The sequence below is a fragment of the Alosa sapidissima genome, chromosome 1 (genome assembly GCF_018492685.1).
Source record: "Alosa sapidissima isolate fAloSap1 chromosome 1, fAloSap1.pri, whole genome shotgun sequence".
NCBI lineage: Eukaryota > Metazoa > Chordata > Actinopteri > Clupeiformes > Clupeidae > Alosa > Alosa sapidissima.
The window spans coordinates 22,303,193-22,314,361 of NC_055957.1; the positions used below are offsets into that span (position 1 = coordinate 22,303,193).

General features: G+C 41.7%; 1 pseudogene; it reads left to right on the forward strand.

Annotated features, from left to right (window-relative positions):
• Nucleotides 1-29: 29 nt before the first annotated feature.
• On the forward strand, nucleotides 30-8,571 carry LOC121677872 (annotated as a pseudogene).
• Nucleotides 8,572-11,169: the final 2,598 nt, after the last annotated feature.

The window sequence follows — 11,169 nt, forward strand, 5'->3', positions numbered from 1 at the left end:
GTGTGTGTGTGGGGGGGGGGGGGGGATGATACTAGAAGATCTTACAAATCCAGTTCTTCTTAATAGTTTAATTTAATCAAGTAGGCCTAGGCCTACTTGTGATTTATCTTATTGGTCGAGTCCATCAACCCAAAAAATGTGGCAACCGATGCTATTAAAAAATTTTTTTTTTAAAAAAACAGAAAAGGTCTTTAGCCTGAAGGTTCACACCTGAAGGTGATTAACACAATCACCTCATTTCCATATAACAATACAGGAGACGGTCACATGAATCAAAACCAAAATGCTTTTGTTTCCCAGGACCGTACACTCTCTTGTGTAGGCCTTTGGTGCCCCTCACCAACTGTTTTCCTCTGGACGGTTTGATTTCATTTTAGCATTTAATAGCTTTGTGGATGATGAATGATGTTTCACATTTCAGCAAACATTAGGACTCCTAATAGAGCGGACCAGAGTAAAGGAAGGCATCTGTAAGCTACTCTGGAGAATAAATAGGAGTAGACTCACACACTCATTACAGCCGTCTTCATAACTGAGGATTATACAATTGCTGGAATCTGTGTCAAGGTGAGATATTAGCCTATAAAGATTTGTGAAGATTTGAAACATTGAAATGTAAACAATAGCCTACCTCATGAATCTAGTCAAATTTCTTGGATTGAGAGTGGTTTGCAAAGGTGTGGACTAGCCATATGATTTGGTGCTGTCTATTGAATTTAATTTAAAACATTTTATTTTAAAAATGATTTAGGAATCTTCATTGTGCTCATTGACATATGGAAAGAAACCTTAAACTTGACCATGACATTTTATGTGGTAGTCCCCAAAAAAGCTGTGTGGATTTTGATAGAGGACCTATCTACTACCAAACCTTTGATTTTTCTCAATTACAGGGAAACCCCTGTTACTATGAAGGTGAAGCTTAAAAAGGAAACACTGTGGAAACTTTGTTAACACTAAAAGAAACAGTAGCCTAGCATTTGTGGTTAGTCTTGGTGAGAACACAATTTTAGCTCAGGCCACACAAATAAGTTCCCAGAGAGTATTCACTGCAAATAAAGATGTAAAAATGAATATTCTGTATATCACTTTATAGCACAGCCAAATCAACAGTATGCAGCTATAACACTGGTGTAAGAAGCTTTTTAAATTAAGAAGCTGTCTCATTTATGCATCCATACCCCTATAGATTATTTCATGAGCCTGTATAAAATGCATTGGGTTGCTCAAAATTCCATGGCACACCTCACTTTGCTTACTGAAATAAGGGTGGGGCAAATTCCTAAAATGTGTGTATGGTTACAAAATCGTCCTCCTCAGGCTAGAATGAACAATAATTTACAGATGCCAAGGAAGGCTTAGCACAACTTACAAGGAAGAAGAACATCTCTGAGAAAGTCACAGATCTTGGAAAGTCTGGCAAAGAGGATGACAAAACAGTTAAACCTCTGATGAGTGACAACAATCCTTGCTCCTACAAGGATTCCTCAGAGTTAAGGTAAATCTAGAGTGCTGTCATATACAGTTTCACCATTCACCCTAAATTATATGCTTTTAATGCTTATCTTTTCGTATGTTTTTGAAGTTTATTTATTGGTGCTTTCCCTCTGTCTTGTAGAACCCATGGTCATGTATCACAGGATCTAAGCAGGGAATCATCAATGAAGAGGGTAGGGTTGTCGGCATGATGTATTTTTTTAACAGTATTCTAGATATTCTTTGATTCAGGAGAGTGAGTCTCCAAATTGTGCAGACTTGTTGTATTGGTGTAATGACCTTTTCCGATACATTGACACAGTAATCTGTGTCAAGCAGTGCCGGATTTAGCAAATTGGGGGCCCAAGGCGAAGGTATGTAGGCTATGGCCCGCCCCCCATCCGATCTTTAAAAGAGAACGGAAAAAAAATGTAGCCTACCGACTGAATGGTGGCTAGGCAGGTAAAGCTAATCTACGGGAAAGTAAAGGTTGGAGAGGAGAAAAAAACCCTTCCCCTTTAAACCCTGCATACACTTCTTTACTCCAAAATGAGGATGGAAAGCAGAGAACACACAAAGTGTAGCACTACACAAACTAATAGTCACAATAGCCCAACAGAGAACTCGACTTCCCCCCCCTACCACCACCTAAAAAACCCTGGTGATGGCCCTTTACGCCTGTTTGCTTTTCTCCTACTCATATTATGGGCAACTTCTTGAAATAATTGTTTTAATACTTATATATTAATTGGTAGGCCTACACAATTTCTGTACTCTCTTGTCATATACTCCAGAACGAGCATCAGGTGGCTGAAATGCAGTCATTTCCAACCTATTCCCAACTGCTGCATCTGCTTTGCACTGCATGACATATCTGATTATAATTTCACCATAGGGTAGCCTACACAATTGTAGGCAATGGCTATATTTTGGATATATTTAGGCTAGGCTTAAATGTCACTCGGACAGACCGACATAATTGTTTTGTTTTTTTAGGCTACTCCAGCCGACAGTCTGTCCTGCATTGACAACATGTTACATAGCCTAAACAAATGTTATAGGCCTAGGTTTTTCTACTTTTTTTTACTTGTATGCTCGATCTCGATCTACTTTGTGAATGAAGTTGTAGCCTACTTTCCTTTGTTCAATGTGCATGTTGAACGATGCTGGCAAGCATGTCCCTGTTTCCCTGTCATCATGTCATTGCTCTCGTCTTGTTTTTGCTGAACCTTCCAGTGAAGTTTTCTGAGCTGTTAGATTTATAGAACATCTACTTCCGTGTAATAACATGGGCTGATACCACATAAGCCAGTTGTAACTTTTATTATCGTGGGGTAGGCTAACGCTTTAGGCGAATTCGCGATGTAGGCCTAATTCACTAACGAAAAAGGGCATGAGAGGGGAGATTTTCTGACGTTTCAACAACATCGTTGCAAGAAATAAGCAAATTTGTCGCTAGATGCCATTTCTCTCGCTAGGGATGGCCAAAACTTAATCTAGCGACAGAATCGCTAAATTGTCAACACTTTCCCAGTCGTGCTTTGTGTTTATCTTTCGCGCAACGCACGTTACAGACTAGTCCTTTTCATTGTGGAAGTAGGGGGTGTATGTGTAGGGACATAACCATAAACTGGACATTTTAACTACTACGTCAATGTTTTAAGTATTTCTTAAGAATATTATTACAATTTACCATACTGTAGTGAACTGAGCCTAGCTGGTTCATTACTGAACTCCCATAATGCTGTGCAGTGTATGTGTGTGTGTAATGTTGATGTTGGTTTTGGTATGAGTAATTGCGTTTACCTTGTCATGTATGTGTTAGCTGGTATAGTCTTTCTTTATGTTGTACCTCATGTGTTTACCCCGTGTATTGTATGTGACTACCCTGTTTGTGTATCGTGCTTGTTTAATTGACCTCCTTTGTGTTGCCTGTGTAATGACGTTCGTGTGTTTTGGTGCGTAACCAATAAAACCATTCTGAGACAACTTTGCAGTTTGTTACATTGGTGTCAGAAGTGGGATGACGACCCCTACTGCAACCGATTTCCTGGCGATGATGAGTTTCCTGCCAAGACGGTTCTTTGACAGCGCGCTCGCCCATGGCCACCTGCTGGGCCCAGTAGACGGAGCCAGCCTGCAGCGTGACCGTGACGTAGAGACCCGCCCCCGGCCACAGGAGGAAACAAACCGGGCTGATGGCAGCATCCCGCCACTTGAACCCGCTCCACACGGGAGTGATGGAAACCGGCCGGTCCCCGGTGCGGCGGTAGAAGGGCGGCCCAGCGTAAAGTTGCCCCACTACAATGGCGAAAGGCCAAATGAAAATATGTATTTTCAACTCAACGGTACATAAAACACATACACATTGATGAATGCTGTTTTAAGTGGTGATTTTGTTGGCAGTTCAAATGAACACATTTTACTTCCTTGTGCCCCACGACCTCTCCCCAATCAATAGGGTACACCACCACCAGTGCCAGCTCCAGGTCCAGGTCCCAAGCCACCAGACCTGCCACACAGGATAGAGGACTGGACCAGAGAGGATGTACGTCGGTGATTACTGCCAAATCTGAAGGTGCCACAGGAGTATGCAGACAAATACTATGATGATGTTTCAGGAGCCAGTCTTGCCTACTTTGAAAAACAAGACTTAATTGATTTAGGCATTCGGCATGGACCTGCAGTCTTAATTGTTAAAAATGTAAAGAAGGTTAAGAAAACCCTAGATGGCTTAGATAAATGTTGTGATACCAAAGAACTAGCAAAAATGTGTGTAGGTAAAGAAGCCCCCTCAATAGTTGAAAATAGAGATATGGTTGCCTTACAGTCCGCTAACAGTCCAAACAGAAATCCCACTGGTCAACTGGAGGCTAAAAGTGCCTCTGTCTGTGCCCCCTCTAATCATCTGCCAGTTGAAAAACGTATGTGCCAACCACGCCCCTTTGACCAGAACAGTCCATCCTTCATGTACACACAAAATGAACTGCTTCCTCCAGAGACTGGACCAACCAATCTGATTGAGCCCATCCATGACAAACTCATGGCTAACACAGAGAATGCCAGTGAGAGAGAGATACTTCATAAATTCAGCTCTGAGGTGTTCAGGTTTGCAGCTGCATGCATAAATGTTCGGACAAATGGAACTATCCATTTTGGAGTAGGAGATGCACCACACTACACACATGGTCAGGTGGTTGGCATAAATTTGGCTTCACCTGAGAAATACGTAGATGAATTTGACTTGCGACTGAAGGAGTATTTTGAAGAGAACCAAAGTGCTGCACGAGCAAGCATCAGGCCCCCGAAATTCATCCCAGTCCAGTGTTTAGATGGTTCATATTCAAAAAAGTGGGTTATTGAGGTTGACATTGTACCTACTTTTTCAGAAACCCAAGAGAAATTGTTCTACATTTCTGTCCTTAAAGAGTTTGAAAAGAAGAAATACAAAAATAAGTGCCTATATGTCCGACAGGGGGCAAACAGCATTGATTTACTTTCTGAGAAGAATCCAAGATGCTTGCAGGAGAAGCTCATGGATGTGTCTGCGGGTGTGCTGACCTGGGCATCAACTCGCAAGTCCATGGAACAAAGATGTCAAGAACTGGCTCAGAGTCATCAAGGACAAAAGCTACAACAGCTTATCACGCTTGGTAGAGACACACTTGAGCTTTCCTTACAATTTTTGGTTGTTACAAACAAATACCCTGAAAGTGAACTTGAACACTTGAGTTTTTTGAAAGAACTTAAGTTGTTTGCTGTACTCGATTTTGACCCTGAATCAGAAGTCACAGGAGCATGCAGTTTTTTTCAAAAGGATCGCATTACTAACATTCACTTGCCTCGAATGTACAATAACTCAGACAGTGTTTCGGCAACTGTTGGAAAGTTAAATCTATATAAACAGACAAGCTGGGTCTTCTGTAATGGTCGAGCCAAAGAGGAAAATAAGGACAATTTACCCTTCGACACAAGCAACTGGCTGAAGAAACGAGCAGGGGAAGTGAGTGACGATTCATTTCATTTTCAATCCTGACATTCTTCCAAGAGACAGGCTCATTGTTGTGTTTTTACTTCACTCTGGGATTACTGATGTCTCCAACCCTCTCCTTGAAACATTCTGTTCAATTTTTACCGAAAACTTGGAGGGGAAGATAATATGCTTTGTATTTGCAAAGATTCCAGTGTTCAGCCAGTGGAAAGAAGTTGTGGGGACACGGTGCCAGATTGACATAAGTAGTAAATGTATTTACAAATTGAGTCTGTATGAGGTAAACTGCACCATAAAAAAAGTAAGAGAGAGCCCCAAACTCAGTCATCACAGTGATATTTACCATCTACTGGTTTTAGCTAGGTCCTGACAAAGAGAGATGAGGAATTGATTACCTTCCTTGACATCCTGAGTGAGAATGAGTGTGAAAACACAAAGATTGAGTCCATGGAGACGTTCAGGGATTTCAAGAAAAATATTGAGGAGAACTTCTATAGAGGAGGACAAGTGACCTGGTGGAATTTTTACCTATCTAAAAGGCCAGGCTGCTTGCCCTTCATCAAATGGGATAAAATATGAAGATCTATACAATCTGATGACACCTACAGGGGGGCACACTTCCCCATGCATCATCATCAACTTGTTCCATGATCCAGGTTGTGGTGGGACTACTTTGGCTATGCATGTGCTATGGAACTTGAGAAGGAAATTCAGATGTGCAGTTGTTAAAAACAATACTGCACAGAACACTGAGATCGCAGCTCAAGTCATACATTTGCTGACCTATGGGAAAGACCAGCAGTCAAGCTACACTCCTGTGCTACTTTTGGTAGACAACTGGGAAGATGCTGAGGACTTGCAAAGATGCATTCTTTATGCAGCCCGTGAGACAAAGCAGGCCAACTTACTGGCAATCATACTAAATTGGAATCGACAGCATGTTCATTACTAATGAGCTCTCAACCAAGGAACAAGACTTTTTCCAAGTGAAGTTGAAAGAACTAGAAGTCCACCATGAGAAACCAGATACATTTTATGCTTTTATGATCATGACCAACAACTTCAGTGAAAAGTACATAAAGGATCTAGTATGCAACAAAGTCGAAGACCTTGATGTCTCCACACATACAGGTCAACTCATTTCATTCCTGGCACTACTGAACTCGTATGTCGATGGCTCTTTCATGTCACTGTCACTGTGTGAAGAATTTGTTGGGATTAGAAATGGTCTTTGGGGACAATAAACATTGAGGGACAAAATGGATCCTTACTTTACATTATTAATTTGCTTCAATGTTGAGGAATTTGGTACATACCAAGCAGTTCGATTTCTACACCAGATGATCGCCAAACACCGTCTTCAGGTTCTCACTGGAAAGCACCATCTAAAATTGAGTGAAATTGCAATAAACCTTTTGCACTGTGACCTTCTTTATAAATCGGGCATGGGTAAAGACATACTGGTGCAAAACATCCTAAGTATGCTAATCACTCGGCAAAGGAAAGCACTTGGAGATGATAGACACATTGTTTTCTCCTTTGGTGGAAAAAATGCCACTGGCTGAGGGAAAGTTAGTATTAATACAAGCCATAAAGAGATTTGACTAAAATGCAACTGTGCCTCAAGCTCTGGCAAGACATTTCTACCTCAAAGAAAATCATTTTTCATCAGCACTGCAGTGGGTCTTGGATGCCCAACAGAAGAACAACAATTCCCACATTGCAGACACTATTGGTCAAGTGTACAAGTATCGTTTAAAGCATGAAATTGAATGCAATAGAGATATCAGCCCAGACTGCCTGGACTTGTATTTGGAGTTAGCATTGAAGGCCACACAATCTTTCAAAGATTCACAAGAGAAATGAAGAGAAGAGAAATGAACCCATGGATTGTTTTGAGCAAAAATATAGAAGACGTCAAGACATGTACAATACGTCTGGATATGTTGGTGAAATGGATGTGATCATGATCATCTTTAATGTTCTTGAGGACATTTCTTTTGCCAGCAAATATGATGGTCACCAGTGGCATAGAATAGTCCAGTTTCTGAAGGGAAACTTACCCATCAGTGTCCTCTATGAAACCAGCTGCCCAGTTCAGCTACATTTCTAGCTGTGTTGTCCAGGCATGAGAAATTCCTGAATTCACTGAAGCCAAGGATGAAGGAGATCTTTCTATTCTTTGAGAACTACTTCACATATTTGAAACCCAGATCGATTGAAACAATCCCTTCAGCTGAAGAGCGAAACAAAAAAAAAAAGAGTGTCTGAACTTTTTAATAAATATGTCAAAATTTTCTGCAAATCTGGGGAAGAGAGAGAAACTGACAGATCCAAACAACCGAATATCAGTTTACAGCAAACTGTCGAAGAAAACATATGTTATCTTGAGGGAAAGCGTGCTGACACATTTGCTGGGCTGCTCCAGTGGTTGAATGGAGCATTTTTTAAACAAATGGCAGTTCATCTTTGAGAACTCATCAAGAAAGTCTTCATCAACAGGGTGAATTACATCCTGGCAAACATTATTGTTCACTGTGTCCGTCCCAACTCCGCAAAGATCAGAAAATACAATGATTTAATTACTCTTCTCAATGAGTTGCTACAAAGTGAGGGAACACATTCAGACCGCACAGAAGTTTACTTCCTTGCCATGGTACTTCTTTGGCCAGGAAAGGACAGTGCCCTGGAAATATTCAAAAACATCTGTACCTATGTCACTTCCACAAAGAGGTCCTTCCATTGCCGCTTCCATTACATGTTCCCAGCTAAGAGTTGCATTGCTCACTTCTACTTGGGAAAGTCCAAAGGTCTTAAAAGAATTGTCCACAAAGCAAAGATTGACCAAGCCATTGACAGTGACAAACAGAAAAAGCCCCACCAACTATGGCAAAGTGGAGCCATATGGAAAGAGCCTGGAGTTGAATGTTTGTTGTTGCGAATAAAAGGGAAAACTGAAAATGGTGAAATATATGTGTATTATCCTGGCAACCTCAGAATCCCAGTGCGCCCTGTTTACCTTGGAGGTCTACGTAGTGGACACAGCATGGAAGAAGTGTCCTTTTACCTTGGGTTTACCATGGAAGGACCTGTTGAATGACCCATAAGATGGGCTTGGGGGGTCACTGTGCAGTAATAGAATCTGCTCGGAACCTACAACAATGGACTCTCATCCTGCCTCAACACAATCACCCCCCCTTTAAATCCAAACCCATTTCCTTCAAACACTCCACCCCCTGGTACACTAACCAGCTCTGCCTCCTCAAAGCCAGATGCCGACAACTGGAATGACTCGCCAATAAAACCTCCAAACTCCACAGACAGCAATACAAAGATGCCCTCAACTCTGCCTGCTTCTGCCACTATTTCTCCATCATCAAATCTGATTCCAACAACCCCAAGACCCTCTTCTCCACCATCAACAAACCCCTAAAACCCATTGACACAATCTCCAACTCCTTTGCCACCTCCAAGTGTGATAACTTCCTCTCCTTCAAAACCACGACTGACAACATCCATAATCAACTGGCCCACTGCTCCCCCTCTTTTACCCTTGGACCTCCACCCCCCTGCCCTCCTCCTGCAACCCAGTCACTCTCTTCATTTACTCCAATCACTGAAGCTGATGTATCCTCCATAATATCCAGCATGAAGCCCTCAACCTCTGCCCTTGACCCCATCCCCACATTTCTTGTCACAGCCTACCTCTCTTCACCAACATGATCAACTCCTCTCTGGTCTCTGGCATTGCCCCCCCACACCCCCTCAAGCTTTCTTTAATCACCCCCCATACTGAAAAATCCCTGTCTTGACCCAGACATCCCCAAGAACTACCAGTCCATCTCAACCCTCCCTTTTCTGTCCAAAACCCTGGAATGAGCTGTGGCTACCCAACTTCAAACCCACCAAAACTCCAATAACATCTTTGACCCATAACAATTCAGCTTCCGCTCCAAACACAGCACCGAAACTGCACTCCTTAAAATCACTACCCTCACCATCCTCATTCTCCTAGATCTCAGGATGCAAGAAAACTTTCTCCAACTCAATTGCAAGAAATCAGAAATCCTCATCTACAAAATTCTCAACCATCTTGCCCTTCCATACCTCTCCAACCTACTCATCTGCCCCAGGTCCGTTGATGCAAACACACTCAAGACCACCAGGACCAAGCTCCGGACCTACTGTAGGGCGAGAGGGCCTTCTCAGCTGCTGCATTCTTTCTCTGGAATGCCCTCCCCAACCACATCAAACAATCAAACACCCTACCCGCCTTCAAACAGGCCCTCAAAACCCACCTCTTCAAACTTGCTTTGCTGTTAATTGACTTCCCCAGGTGTTCCCTTCTCGTTGTCTACCTCTCAAGTTTTGTCTTCTGTTTGTCCATGTACCTGTGCGTTTTCTGTTCTATAACCATGTCCATCATCCCTGTGTTATACGGCTTCCACACACAGTTGCGTTCCATCAACGCATGCCAGTGGGTGTTCCTGATGGTAGCTATGCAAATGACTTAAGGTATAACCGTAATTTGATTGGCTGGTGCCGTCTGTTGTTCGCTTGTTCGTAATTTGATTGGCTAGTGCCGTCCGTCGGTGCAGCAAAAGTTGAACTTCTCAACGCGAGCAACGCGACGCAACGGACCCACAATTCAGTTCGGCAACGGGTGACGTAAGCCCATGTAAAGTGAACGGGATGCGTCTCCAGCACTGCAACGCATGTAACTGTGTGTGGGAGCCGTTATTTGTATTTATGTATCTGGGACATTCCAGGATTAGGGGACATTTTAGGCAGATACACTTCTTTAAAAATATGTTCTATTTAACATTTTCTTTTGAATATTTAAGAAATATAGGTAATAAACTACTAAATTATTTGGCATCAAAAGTACTAGGTACTAGTTTCCCCTCGTATGTTTCATTTGCTGTGTATATACAGTAAATGTACGCAACCCTGTTACCAATACAAAAGAGTCTGAAAAAGTATGTAAATTATGTTAAATTATATAAATAAATTAATTTTTATGTCACTCAACATCATTAACCAAAAATACCCTGTTAACTATGATAATAATCCTATTGACTAATTACAGTAACAGGGTTGCAAATAACAGGGCTGCAAATCAATGCTAGTATAGCATTCTCCTCTAGCTAGGTGTGAAATTTAGCTATTATACCAAAGAAATAACAGGTGTTGCCTGGTTATGTTTTACCCACTCTATTATCCCAGAAAAGTTTACAAAAATTCAAAAGGGCACTCACCTTTGGTCTACACATGGTTTTTGAAAATGGTTTGATGTAATTTCCTGTGACCAATATGACTCTGTCTGCCAGGCAAAAATGGTTTGGGTAACAGGGCTATGTGCATATTCGGGGACACAACTTTGACATACAGTGATGGCCAAAAGTATTGGCACCCATGCTAAAGTTGACTGAAAAGAGGAATATAAAATCATCTTTTGGAAATTGATCTTAATGCCTTAAGTGAAAAATGAGGAAATATCTAACCTTTAAGGACACCACCATTTTCTTAGTGAATGAATAATGTAGAATAAATAAATAAATGTTCTTCCTTAAAATACAGGGGTCATAAGTATTCCCACCCCTATGTTAAATTACCATAGAGACAGGCAGATTTTTATTTTTAAAGTCCAGTTATTTCATGGATCCAGAATATTGTGCATCCTGATAAAGTTACCTTGGCCT